The sequence below is a fragment of the Protopterus annectens genome, chromosome 2.part0 (genome assembly GCF_019279795.1).
Source record: "Protopterus annectens isolate FY-2018-M chromosome 2.part0, PAN1.0, whole genome shotgun sequence".
In the NCBI taxonomy this organism is placed as follows: domain Eukaryota; kingdom Metazoa; phylum Chordata; order Ceratodontiformes; family Protopteridae; genus Protopterus; species Protopterus annectens.
In genome coordinates, this window is record NC_056728.1 from 888,319,358 (window position 1) to 888,332,918 (window position 13,561).

A 13,561-nucleotide genomic window follows, 5' to 3' on the forward strand; every position below is an offset into this window, starting at 1 on the left:
GCTGCAATGGATGCATTTCAGGTGAAGCATCTTCTGTCAAACTGACTGATTAAGAAATATTGGAATGATACAGGGCCAGCAAGGCACCAGGGCTATTATATGTGACAGGGTTCCTGAGAGATGGAATTTAGTCTAAAGCTCAGCCAGCCTAGGCTCACTTAGTAGTCCAGGGTTTGGAGAAGCTTTCCAGGCAGTGGGGAGAGGAGACTGAAGACATGATAGCTGCTTAAATCTCTCCAGGTAGAGGAGCTAAATTCAAGTCCAAGTTTACTTGGGTGTTTGCTTTCCACACTTCTGTTATAAGACATTGTAGCACCTCATAAACATAGGGTGAAGGGTTTGAGTCTGATCTTTAATTACCATCAGTTTGAAACGTACATGTTCTCCCTTTGACTGTGTGGGGTTCCTCAGCAAAATACATTGCTTGTTTCCACCACTAAGGATGGGAGGTAGTAGGTTCAAAGCCAGCCTTCTCAGTTGAACTTAAAAGGGACTGTCAAAAGAATGCAGTCATGGGAAGCAGTAGCATAGAAATAGGTGTCACATTTTGAAGGAAAAGTCATGTGAACCAAATTTTTTATGTAATTTCTGTAAATTTGAACCTTTTCTCCCCAGGTCTCCACTAAAAAAAAGGACTGTGCTCAGTAAGACTTTCCTAGTCAACAGACAAATAAAATATAAGATGGACGTGAGAGTCTGTATTACTCTAATGTTGTTGTGTCCTTCGGCTTATCCCGGTTAGGGGTCCCCACAGCAGAACTCCGGTCCGCTAATGTTTGGTAGTGGATTTTTACATGCCGAATTACCAGCCCTGATGCACAACCTTCAACGAAGGCACACCCATTCACGCATGCCTCCACACAGAAGACACTGTAGCTGAGAATCGAACGGGACAACGTCTTGCTGTGAGGTGACAACGCTTTAATAATGTAGATAAATAGAGTGCTATGAGTTGTTAAAGTTTTATGGTGAATAATGAAAGTTTGAAACATAAAAGGATCAGAGAACAGAGGGAAGCTGTGCAGATGTTAGAATCTTGGTTTTGGCCTTGCATTTTATCTTTCTGCATCTGACGTATCAGTTGGTAGAAGGCATTAAAAAAAAGAAATGGCATGTTTTAAAGGTAATGATTTCAGGACTTAATATAAATTTACATAGTTTTGGAGGGAAAATAATGCTACCTTAATTTGATCTTTCAATTGCTGAATTAAAGTTTAAATGTGTTGAGTAAATTGATTGTAGTTGTTTAAACTTCTGTGTAAATGGATAGTATATCTGCTCAACAGACATTGAACAGCTGCTTTAATATGGCATACCACAATAATAAGGAAGTACATCTTAGTGTTTAGTAAGATAATACTGATTCCTATGGCCTTTAAAGTATTACAAAGTCTATGTGCTTGTGATAGGTCATCCTTAAGCATTGTTGAAAAGGTAAAGGCCCTTTTTGGCTGCTTAAAGAAAAAAATTCTTAGGTTATTACTTCATTATTTGTTTTGGTAAGTGAGACAATTATGAAAGTGAAGGCCAACATTTTTTGATCAAGTTTAGAATCACTTACACCATACTAAGAGGTGATTGTTGGAGCAATATTGATGGAGAACTGGTGAAGGAGATCAAAATAGGGGAACTTCAATAAAATCTTGATCATGTTGTAGAGTATTTATATCAAACAGTAATACAAAAATTGATGGTGCAATTGTGTAGTCATTAGCATTACTAACTCACAGCTACTTTATGTCTATGTAGGGTCCTTCCTCTTTAGTTTTGTGGGAGGTTTCATTGCTTGTTCTGCTTTTCTCCTACAGTGTGAAGCCTGCAGTTGTGTCTGCAGTGTGTGTGTGTGTGTGTGTGTGTGTGTGTGTGTGTGTGTGTGTGTGTGTGTGTGTGTGTGTTACATGCCATGTAATGGACCAGAACTCCCATACAGGACTAGTTCTCTGTTTGCTTCCACTACTTGCTGGGCTAGGCTTTGGTTCCTACCTGACCACAAAAATGATGAAGTATGTATAAGTGAAGGTACAACTAGCAATGCTATCATTAAATATTTTTCTACAGTGATAATATCCAGGTTTTTCACAGTCTTTACTTTAATACTATAATATATTAAAATGTACACATCCCCAAAATTATATTATTCTGTAATGTTTTAGATTTTAACAACTTTTGATATTTTGGAAAACAAAATATGTGCGGTCTAGACATACAACACCAAGGTACTTTTGTTCACTCAGACCTGAGCTTTCACATGACAATAAGAAATGTACTTCTGAGTGCTTATTGCTTACTTATTGAGACATGTGGTGTGCATTCCTGGCTTCTACTCTTTTTTTTTTTTTTTGTCTACACATATCCTGAGATTGTCTCCCTGACTTAAATGTGGTATGAGACATCTAACTCAATATCCAAACACTACATTTGGGGAACTGCTTCCCTCCCTCCCTGGGACTGGCAAGCCAGCAGAGTTTTTCCTTCCATCTTCCTCTGTCATGGACCTATAAGCACTTGTGTTACTAGTTACTAGATAAGTCTGGGTTGTCTTGGTCTTAGTCATGGCTTCATCCCCCTATGCCAGTGGGCTGAGGCTAAAAAATATTCTTCAAATTATTTACAAGATGTAAAGAAAAAACAGTTTTAGAGTCTTCTTTCTATTCATTCAGAAAGACACAAATTGTGATTTATTATATAGTCTTATACAAATCCTTTGTCATATATCACATTGCATTTAAATATGCTGGCTATGACATATATAACAATAATCCTTTTTTCATTTCTCACATTCCGTGCACATCTGCTGGGTATGATGTATAAAATTATAAACCTTTACAATTTATCACATTCCATGCAAATCAGCTGGCTGTGGCATAGAAGATTTTTGCTCAGTTTAATTATTTTAGTTCTCCTGTCTTCAGAAATTTTGATTTAAGCTTTACAGTCAAGTAGCAATTTTGAGCTTATATCATTTTATTTTAGTGATACTGTAAATGCAAACATGCATAATCTATGGACTTCATTAGCAAACAACTTTTTGAACTAATAAAACAAATCAGAACAGATCAATGGAATTCAAGAAGTTAATTTATTTCCAATATGCTTAATTTTAAAATATAAATGCTAAAAATATCTCATTCTCTTGTATTGTTGATTACATAACAGTCATACAGAAAGCTTTAAAACAGTAAGATACAGTGATACTATAAAAATACTTGTGCTGTTTTTGTCAAGATAGAGAGGATACATTCAAGCTGATTTAACTGAGATGTAGTTAGTTTACTTTTACATTATACTTGTTCAGTACAGTATTATCTGCTTCATGGAGCAACCATTTCTGTGGTATACAAGTTTCAGTTAACTAAAAGTGCAATTAAAATGTCTGGACAGGAGTACACATAAAACAGGAAAACTCTCCTGCCATTGATAAACTGGCTTGGGTAAATGCAGGATTACAGTGGATATTAAAGGGTATAATGAAGTCTACAATGAGTAAGTCATTCTTCAACTTGTATGACTGTCCAAGAAGCAGGTAGTTCTCCTTATGGCTAGATTTGTTAAAAGTACACCCTGCCAACATGGAATGTTTCACCTGTCACTGCTTACATCACTGGATGGTCAGTAAGACTTGTTATCTGTTTTCACTTTGAGATAAAACAATTGCTATAAAGCAAAGTTTCTGCGGTGCCAAAGCAGCCTGCTACCATGGCTTTTGCTCTCATAGATTTTTCAGATGTGAATATTTCAGACCACTTTTGGTACTGTATTTTGAGCATCCATTTCAGAAGTTTCACTGATGTAATCTGAAATCTATACGAAACATTAGAAGAGTAATGAATTAATGTTCAACTGCCCACATCTTAATGCTTTCACTCTGCAGTACACACACAATGTTCAGGGTGTCTAAGTGGATAGTCATGACCCCAAAAGCTATCATAGGACTAAAAGATGAGTGAAGGCAGTTGTGTTACCAAGCAGACTAGAAAGCTACTACCAGTGCTTAAAATCGGATCTTTTTCTGAACTAGGGTTCATCAGTATTATAAATGGCTCTCCAGCATTACTGACATAAGCATTTGGAAAATGCCAGATATCAAATGTTATAGCCACTTGTAGAATTACAATTTCCTTAGTACTTTTTTGTGGGTCTATATCATTTCAGCAAATGGCCACATCGCTGAAAGGCACAGCATCAAAAATGCAGTCTGTTGAACCATTCTGAGATCACATTATGGCAGAATCAGGAAATTTGTCCTTTTCCCTATTGTGCTGCAGTCTCAGAGTTTATATATAGATATATATAGTTCACAGGGCTGTAGGGGGTTCGATGAACCGCATCTCTGATGCAGTGCCATTCAGTGATGTGGCCTTTCACTGAAATGATATTGATCCCTTTTTCTGTCTGGCAAATATTTCCTTACTGTCACTATTTATTTAATTTTAAAAGCAAACAGCAACTGCTGAGAATTGTGCACTGTTGACAAAGCTGCAAAAGTTTTCTGCAGTGTAAGCAATTGTTTTCATTTTCCACTAAGGTCGTGTATAGGGAGAAAACTGAAGTGGATCACAGAGTGCTTGTCAAATAGATGCATATAATATTACCCACTCCCTCTTAATTCCTTTTCCTGATGCCCGCTCATGGACGTCACCACTGTTTTGAAATGTGGGACCTACTACCTGTACCTGTGCAGCCTGTCAGGTTGCAGCCACATAACAGACTTCAGTACTGAGAAAGAAATATCCGTTAAAATATAACCACCAAGTGAAGCCAGTGACACAGACAATGCACAGGAAAAGCTGATGGATTGCACACTTTGTGCATAACTGTTGCAAAGTTGACACCTGATAATTAAATGAAGTCATTACAAAAGACTACCCCATTCTGAGGCACTGCATTTTATATCTTAAGTAATTATTTTAAGTTAAAAAAACACATAATATTAGAAACCTCTAGGTTGACACATTTCAAATAGTTGTTGTGACTCAAAAACTGGAAGACATTACTTTGTGAAACTTTAGCAGTATGGAAGAACATGTTTTAACATCATCTATATACATAAAAGTACAAGAGTGCAACTATTTCATATTCTTAAACAAACATGTATATTATTGATTTTTATTAGAAAACTTTTCAAGAATGTCAAAGCTTATACAGTACAATGCAGATCAACATAATAGGAACATTTCTTTTTCATCTTATTCAATATGTATCTATATAAATATGTGTGTGTGTGTGTGTGTGTGTGTGTATATATATATATATATATATATATATATATATATATATATAGAGAGAGAGAGAGAGAGAGAGTGTGTGTGTGTGTGTGTGTGTGTGTGTGTGTGTGTGTGTGTGTGTGTGTGTGTGTGTGTGTGTGTGTGTTTGTATACTTCTGAGCAGCGTACTTTTTAAAGCAACAATATTTGTTGAGCACTTTTTTCAGAAATGAGGCAACATTTCTGTGTACACTATGTATGCTTCTACAGTACATAATTTGAAAAGTTTTTAAAGCTGCTTTTCCTACAACTATAGAGAATGAATACTGCAAATGCCTGAGCAGTGATGTTTATCAGTCATCTACATAAGTGCGTTTCTAATACTGATAGCAGAATGATACCAGTTCATACAGCCCACATCATCTCAGCAAAGACGTACACTAAAATTATCACAGTGGCAAAAATAGCAAATGTCAAGCGAATGAAAATATATCAGCAGAGACTCTGAGGAAGCCAGAAACATATTCATGCTTATTTGCCATCCTTCATTTCAAGGAATGACATGTATTTTAGAATTTCAGCCTGGCATTACCTCTTACTAAAAACGTGTCCTTCATTTTTTTATTACTGTACTACAGCTGCTGCTAATACTTCTCATTTTGGGATCAAAACCAGAGCTGTATTTTAAATAATTAATGAGAAAATAATGCCTCAGTTACTTAAATAATGCTGCTTTAAAATATTTTAAATAAGAAAAAAGTTATTATAGTGCCAAAATATGAATCTTTATGGACACATCAGCATATTTAGTCCTGAGGCCAAATATGGCAGACTGTACTTAAAAAACTTGCAGTTGCCAGCATCACAGGACATTTTAATAGTAGTTCACTATCCTTTCATAATAATGACTTCTGCTTCATCCCAAGAAGGTGCCTATCAATTAGCTGTCTAGCTGCTGCATTTTCAATAGTCTGGCAAACTTTCACAACATCAGGACTACTGACCGGAGGCAGTTTGTGTCCATATCAACTGAGGCCATTGACAGTGCTGGAAGTCATGACACCAGTATGGAGGAATAGCCACTACCATACAGAATAACTATATCTTTCATAGCCTATAATTAACATTGAAAATGCCCACTAACAGTTGTGCAATCTAAAAGTTCTGTTTTATCTTCTAAGAGGTAATTATTTGTAAGTTAGTGAAATGCAAGGTAAAAATTAACAAAAAAGCAGCACACACTTGTAACCCCTTAGTCACTAGATCAGGCAATGCACTTGCTACCCTTTATGAATAATGGGGTGGTTATATCCTATTATAATGTATGCTAGTACATACACTACAGATGTTGACAGTGATATCAAAGCACTACAAACTTGCTTTAGAAAGTAATGTGATAGGCTTCTCTAAGTCACTTTCAAAGGAACTGGTGAAACCATCACCAAAACTGGCAATTATCACTGGCAGGAGGGCTGTGATAAAACCGGTGTTATGGAGACAACGCCACTATGGCCTGCCTGCACAACCAGCAGAACTGACTGTGATATGTGGCAAACTCATGAATTATAAAACATGCAGGAATCAACTGTTCATAGGTATGGGCAAACTAGGCTACAACCAAATATTTCTTCAGCTAGTAGAGCGGGTTACACCTGCAACTCATGCTGCTCAGCAATGGAAACTGCTTTTGTTAACAGAAATGCACCATATCTGAACTGATGCAGCAAAACACCTGCAGACAGAAAAATGTCAACATATGAGACTAGTGGCACTTGATGCTGTAAAGGTGAAAATAGTATCAGGAGGAAAAAGATGAAATGGGCAAATATAGCAACATTGCCATTTGTTTAGTGAGTCCTAATGCATGGCCTGTATACAGGGTTAGTGCTTGATCACCCCTAAAGCTTAGGCCGCACTAGTCCTTGGAGATTATACTAGCTATTTAATGGATGACAATTTGTTAATACTTTGCTGGATGCAGCTGTATTAGGCGACTTTATAGCTACAGGACAATACATGAAGGCAACGTTTATTCTCCATTAACTTTTCTACCTAGCTCTAGTGATGCACTAGAATATATTATTTCCGTTTTTTTTTTTTTTTTTTTTGCGTAAGAAAATAGAAAACAAAGAAAACAGTGACAATAGCTACAGAACTGCATAAAATACAATTATTATTGTTTGATTACTGCCACCACTTCTGGTTGCAAGTGCTAATGCATATCATCTTAATAAACTACACTTTAAAATTATTTTTTTGACTTTCATTACAGCAGTTTAAAAAAACACCCCCGTTTCACCACTATCCTTCAGTTTGTGATCAGAATAACATTAATAATGATTAATTTAATCTCTAAATATTAAAAAGTTTAAGATAATCAGATCCTCGAGACAAATTGAGAACTTTGGTGCATTATAAAGTCCTTTGTCATGTCCCAAAAATCTACAACTTCACATAAAAAAATCACAGCATTTAAAACAGATCAGCACAGAATCCGTAACTAATAAAAAGAGGTAGACCTACTAAAAATATCTACATTTTTGACTTTTAGGTTTTTTTTAATCTCTGCAGCAATGTTTGAAACAATGATTAACATTAAAATGTACAACTGTCAGTTGTGGGTTAGGCTACAAAGCTAAAAGTCAAAAAAGACTAGAGGAAGTTCCTCAGTATGACCAGGAAACCCAGGTGTAGAGTTAGTTAAAGAGAGGCTCAGCGATTCACATTAGCAATGGCAATGTCCAGTGGTAGCTGAAGTTTTTAAAGCTGGATCATTTTCTCCTGGCCACAGAGTTTTTCTGTCATTGTCATTCTCTCTGCAGATATGCTACCATTATGGAAGTGAATCAAACATTTCAAAGTAATCAGGTTTGCTGATTTAATCTAGAAGCTGCCACATATATTTTGGGAGACTGCAATTTCTTGTCCTTAATTATCCGGCTCCCAGGTCTCCTTAAATTTCTTGATAAAAGGGAAAAAACAGACTCTCCCAGGAGATTGTTGACTGTAAGGATTGTGCATGGATCTACCATTGTAGATTTAGTGTTGCATGCTTCAAAAGAAGTCAAAATTGGTCCAGACTGATGAGATTTGTTATAAAGCAGTTTCTGTTCCCTTATTCATCCAGAAGAAAAAATTGTCATCTGGTTCAAATTCAATTCTAATTTGAGGCACAGTTCTCACTGGAGTTTTTGCTGGGCTGAGGGAGAAAATAATAAATATATTAGAATGTCTAAAACAGTAATTCCATATTTAAGTATCATGCATTTAATTAAATAATACAGGATGAAGCCCATCGATTCAAGAATTGACGTTTTAATTACATGTCTATATTATATTTTATAACAATATCCTACAGCCCATCCAAAGCCATTTTAACTTTTTGCATCCAGTTGGTAATGGTCGTATATTTCACATATCATATCTATCAGGTACTTATAAAGAAACATTCTCAGGATTATGTCACATTTTCCAAGCAGAGGCATTGCAAAATTACATTCCACAGGGAACTGTCTAGACCAGATGGTCAGATGCAGACGTTACCAGTTGTTCAACACTAACAAACCAAGGTGTCATTCTAGCTGAGTTATACAATGTAGTGAAAAGAGTAAGGTGACAAAAGTATATTGTGCCTTTTATGTCTGTTTAATTCAGTTAAGCTATTTCAACACAATTACATTTCCTTTTATATCTTTTTGCACTGTGTCTCATTTTGTTATATTTTTAAAACATTGATAATATGCAATTAATAAAGTGTCACCTAGCCAACATGAACACTGCTTGAATGGCCTTTACTTGTCTTTCTTCCAGCTCTAGTTAAGCATTCAAAAGTCACTGGTTTAGCTCCAATGATTCTGAGTTCATCTGATCAGCTATCATAATAAAGAAACATCGGGCTTATTCTTCGATTTAATACGAGCAGCAAGTGAGTTTTTATCACATTGTGTTATCAAATGTAATGCTTCAACTACAGGAGATGCCATGGCTTTTGGTTATAGTAAAAACAGTGTAAGAGACAGACACTACAGAAAAGAGCTAAGTACATGGGTAGTGCTGTGCCTGTATACAGTCTGACTTTAACAGCTGGACATCTGATTGGCTAAGTGGATCATTGTCTTGCAAACATGGAACTTTAAATGGAATTTTGTGAATTTACTGTATCGGAAGCATGGATATGCTACTGCTCAGTCTGAGACCATGGAAGAAAGCCAAAATATATATATATATATATATATATATATATATATATATATATATATATATATATATATATATATATATATTAGCTCTGATGGGTTTAGGATTAAAAGGAAGTAAAACATGGTTCACTATCTCCATCTTTGGTGAGAGTTGGTGCTAGTGGGAAAGAAAATTTGGATCCTTTAAATTTTTCTCTATGTACTGCCGACACTGTCTGACAGACAAATTACTGCTCCTTACAATGGCAAAAGCAAATAGCCATAAGAAGAAATTACAACTGAAGCTATCGGGACTGCTGTATTAAAATATAACTAAATCAAATTAGTAAAATCTAGACCGTTAATCAATCAGCTGGCAAAATGCTAAGCAGCACAGAGGAAAACAAAAATAAAAGAATCCTTATAATATAGTTGGACAGAGGAATAACGTTTCTTGGAACTACACATAACTAGATCCTATAAGTGGTTATCTAAATGACGTGCAAATGAATTGCCTTAAGAGTCTTGACATTTTTTATGTTGCACAGAATAGATGTAATATCATTGACTCACAGTTAGGTATTTTAAGTCTGCAATGTCTTTGCAGTAGTTTTCTTAAGTGAGGTGTCTTTTACCTCATCTACTTTGTCCAAGAAAGAAAAAAATAATTTCAAACTTTCAGTCCTTCGTGAAATCAGGAACATACTTATGTATGCTTTGTTTGGCATTTCTTTAACATTGGTATTCTAAGGTTTTCAGTGAATCTGCTTTTCTAAAAATGCTTTACTCTGTATAAAAACAGTTGTAGTAACAAACATTTTACTTCAAAAAGGTATAGGTATAACATTTGCACAATACAAAAGGATACTAAAGTCTTGCTATACGAAAGCAACACACTTAAATAAGCTTTTGTTAGAACAACTCCCGGTAATACTGTATTAGAGCCATTCACACAACCAGAATTAAAAACAGGTACAGTATTATCGGGTTCCTGGACATGTTCCTATTCCTGTTTAATCATGATACAGATGGGTTCAGTCCTGATGTCTCCTTTGTACTTAAACAGGATTGTCTAGCACATTTTCTGCAGAAGACACAAAGTGAAAAAATAATAACTGGATTATCAGAGAAAGAGGAAACAAAAACAAGAGAAGCAGAGTGTGCACAACAAAACAGGAAATCACTATAAAGTGAATTTGAACTCAGAGAAAAAGGCAGGCAGGCAGGCACATTATTCTTGGGAAACATAATATAATGTTTAACCAGCTAACTGAATACATGAAGTGCAGTCTGAGTTAGAATGAAGCATGAGACTGGCCATTGATTTGATTATGATAGCAGTAGATGAACACAGCCTTGATAAAGTAGGCATCTAAAGTTTCTAACTTCATCATCAGCTAAGTGGGAATGCAGAAGATTGTGAGGAAGGACAGAAAAATATCAATGCTAGTCCAAAATGTAAGGTAAATGCCAAGATGAAATAGAATGTATAGTGAAAATGGTAATAACCGTGCAGATGCAGAAGTGGTTGAATTTATTGTTTTAATGAAGTTCAAGTGTGAAGTCATTGGCTAACCTAACCACTGATTTATTATTATTATTATTATTATTATTATTATTATTATTATTGTTAATAAACTAACCAAGCTGTACAATGTAAAACAATTACTAATACTGAGTAATCAGCAGAACAATGCTTTAATCTAACAGGGGAGCATTGGGCCAATTTGAAAGTCATCCACACTTTTATAAACTTTCTGATATATACAACAAAAAAGGGTACAAATTGAATTTATTCTCCCTTCTCTGGTGTCTTTGCCACAATACCATAGCCGGCCTTAGACATAGGCCAACTAGGCAGCCGCCTAGGGCGTCGATTTAGTAGGGGCACTTTTCCAGTATTTATTTGGTGTAGGTAGACCAGGATTGGGGCACTGGCTGGTGTGGTGGGGGTGCCGTAGTGCCCTTTTGCCTAGGGCACCAGTTGACCTAAGGCCGCTCCTGCACAATACCGTCTAATGGAGTCAGACAAGGACCATATGAATAAAAACAAAATCACCATTTAAATACTAAATGTATTAACTGAAAACAGCTCAGCGTCAAAATTCTGGCAAAATATTACATTAGTACTTTGCCAGGGACCACTTGCTGTGTTTTTGTATGTGCTGGTACATGTAAATGATGGCAGTACTTTTCAGTTGTCAGTGCTGCTTGGACATGGGCCAATGATGACTGACCAACATGCTTATTCTACTGACTCCCTTCGTTTGTGCAGCTGCCCTCTATCTCTGCACCTTGAGGCATGCAGGTGAGCTTTTACTTACTTTACTTTATGCTCTTGTCCTTCTGACGTGTGAAGGTCCATGCTATCTGACTTTTTACAAAACAGCCCTCTGTGCTACAGTCCAGCTTGCACCACTCTGAGTCTTTATGCTGCTCTTTTCTGCTGTAAAAAGGTTTGCAATCAGTGGCTGCCCAGTAATGACCATGTGACAGTGTGAGTATCTCCTTTATGGCCTGGTCCTTGTATACAAGCTGATAGCAGTACACTACAGGATCTCGCTTTTGTCTGGGGAGGGCTGATAGAAACTCCATGTACATTCAGCATTCATGATCTCACTGAGTTTGATCTCACTTTTCCATGCATTATTATAGTAATATATTATAGTATATTATAGTATACTTCAACTTCTATGCATAGCAGTTTCCTAGCAAGTTTATGGTCTATTACTGACGAGGTTCAAACAAAGCTGAAAGTGTATACTACAGTAATACACACTTAAGGAATATAAAATTAACTGAATGGCATGCGTAGGAGTGCTTGCATGTGATTTGCTTTATTTACTTAAGTAATTGTATTTAGGGAATGGGCAAACTGTACATTAACACCCTGACTGGAGAATGAACGTTCTCCAGCAATGTATTAATGTACAAGTAATGCCTGCTGACAAACGAGTCCGCCACTTCATGGCACCATATCAAGCTGCCACCATTATTCTACACTCTCTAAGCAGTGGTTCTGCTGTTTCGCGAGCATAAAATTTAAAACAAAAAAAAAGGAGAGAGAGAGAGACTGTGTGTGTGTGTGTGTGTGTGTGTGTGTGTGTGTGTGTGTGTGTGTGTGTGTGTGTGTGTGTGTGTGTGTGTATGTGAGATAGCTCAAGACAGAGTGAGCCTGATCTTGTGTGAGTGAATGTGTACATGAAGGGTCTGTGTATTGTCTACATTTTTCATGTGTGTATCTCTTTAGATGTTTTTTATTGGTTGGTGATTTTAAGGGTTTTTAAATGGAGGAATTGTACAGGTACTTTCTTTCTGAGGAAGTTATTTATTTATTGACATTTGTTTACCGGGAAAGTCCACTGGGCCACGGAGAGCCCATTTTCAGTGGAGGTCCGGGGCGAAAAGCTCCAGTACAGAATATCAATATAAAATACAAGTTTATGAAGTACTACAATATAATCAGCAAAAAAAGCAATGAAAAATCCAGAGTATACATGACTATTTAAAAAGTATAATGATAATCGGTAAAAAAAAAAAAAAAAAAAATAGAAGAAATCCAGAGTAACTATAGGAGTAAAGTTAAGAAAGAGTAAAACTGAGGATAACATAGAGCTAGGAACTGAATGAGTACAGAGTTTCAGTGCCAATTCAAAGTAATGGCAAAGAGATTAAGGTTAGTAGTAGTGGGGGAAACACAATACAATCGCAGAGAATAAGAGTGCAGAGAAAGTTAATTTCAGGCATTTTATTGCAGATATAGTGCAAGAGACAGAATTGTTAGGGAGGTTAGATAGTGAAGGTGCAGTACAGGGTAGTTAAACTGACTGGAAAACATATGAGCAAGATAAGACTGATACTGAGAGAAGTCAAGTAATGGTTTCATAGGTAATAGGAGGTGCATTAGTGCAGTTACATATCCAGTTTGAAAGGAAATGATTATGAAGGGCAATTTTGAAGTTTGAGGGATGTTGATCACTATGTATACAGGGGGGGAGGTTATTCCATATTTGGCAATGGCCCAGGAGTACAGGAGTTTTCCTGCAGGAAGATTTGGTTTATGAATTTGGAGTAAGTGTTGGTGTTCTGATCATAGGGGCCTAAGAGGGGAGTAGGAGGCAAGTAGGGAACTGAGAGCAGGACAGTGTAATGGTTTATGGATAAGCTTATGTGAGTTAG

General features: G+C 36.3%; 1 protein-coding gene across 2 annotated transcripts in view; it reads right to left on the reverse strand.

The window, feature by feature from the left end:
• Nucleotides 1-7,780: 7,780 nt before the first annotated feature.
• Nucleotides 7,781-13,561, reverse strand: part of SLC4A4 (solute carrier family 4 member 4) — a 1,959,050-nt gene continuing 1,953,269 nt past the window's right edge. For both annotated transcript variants that reach the window (XM_044061142.1, XM_044061141.1), the window contains one exon: nucleotides 7,781-8,403. The gene's annotated coding sequence lies outside the window, so the exon portion shown is untranslated. The remainder of the gene's footprint in view (nucleotides 8,404-13,561) is intronic.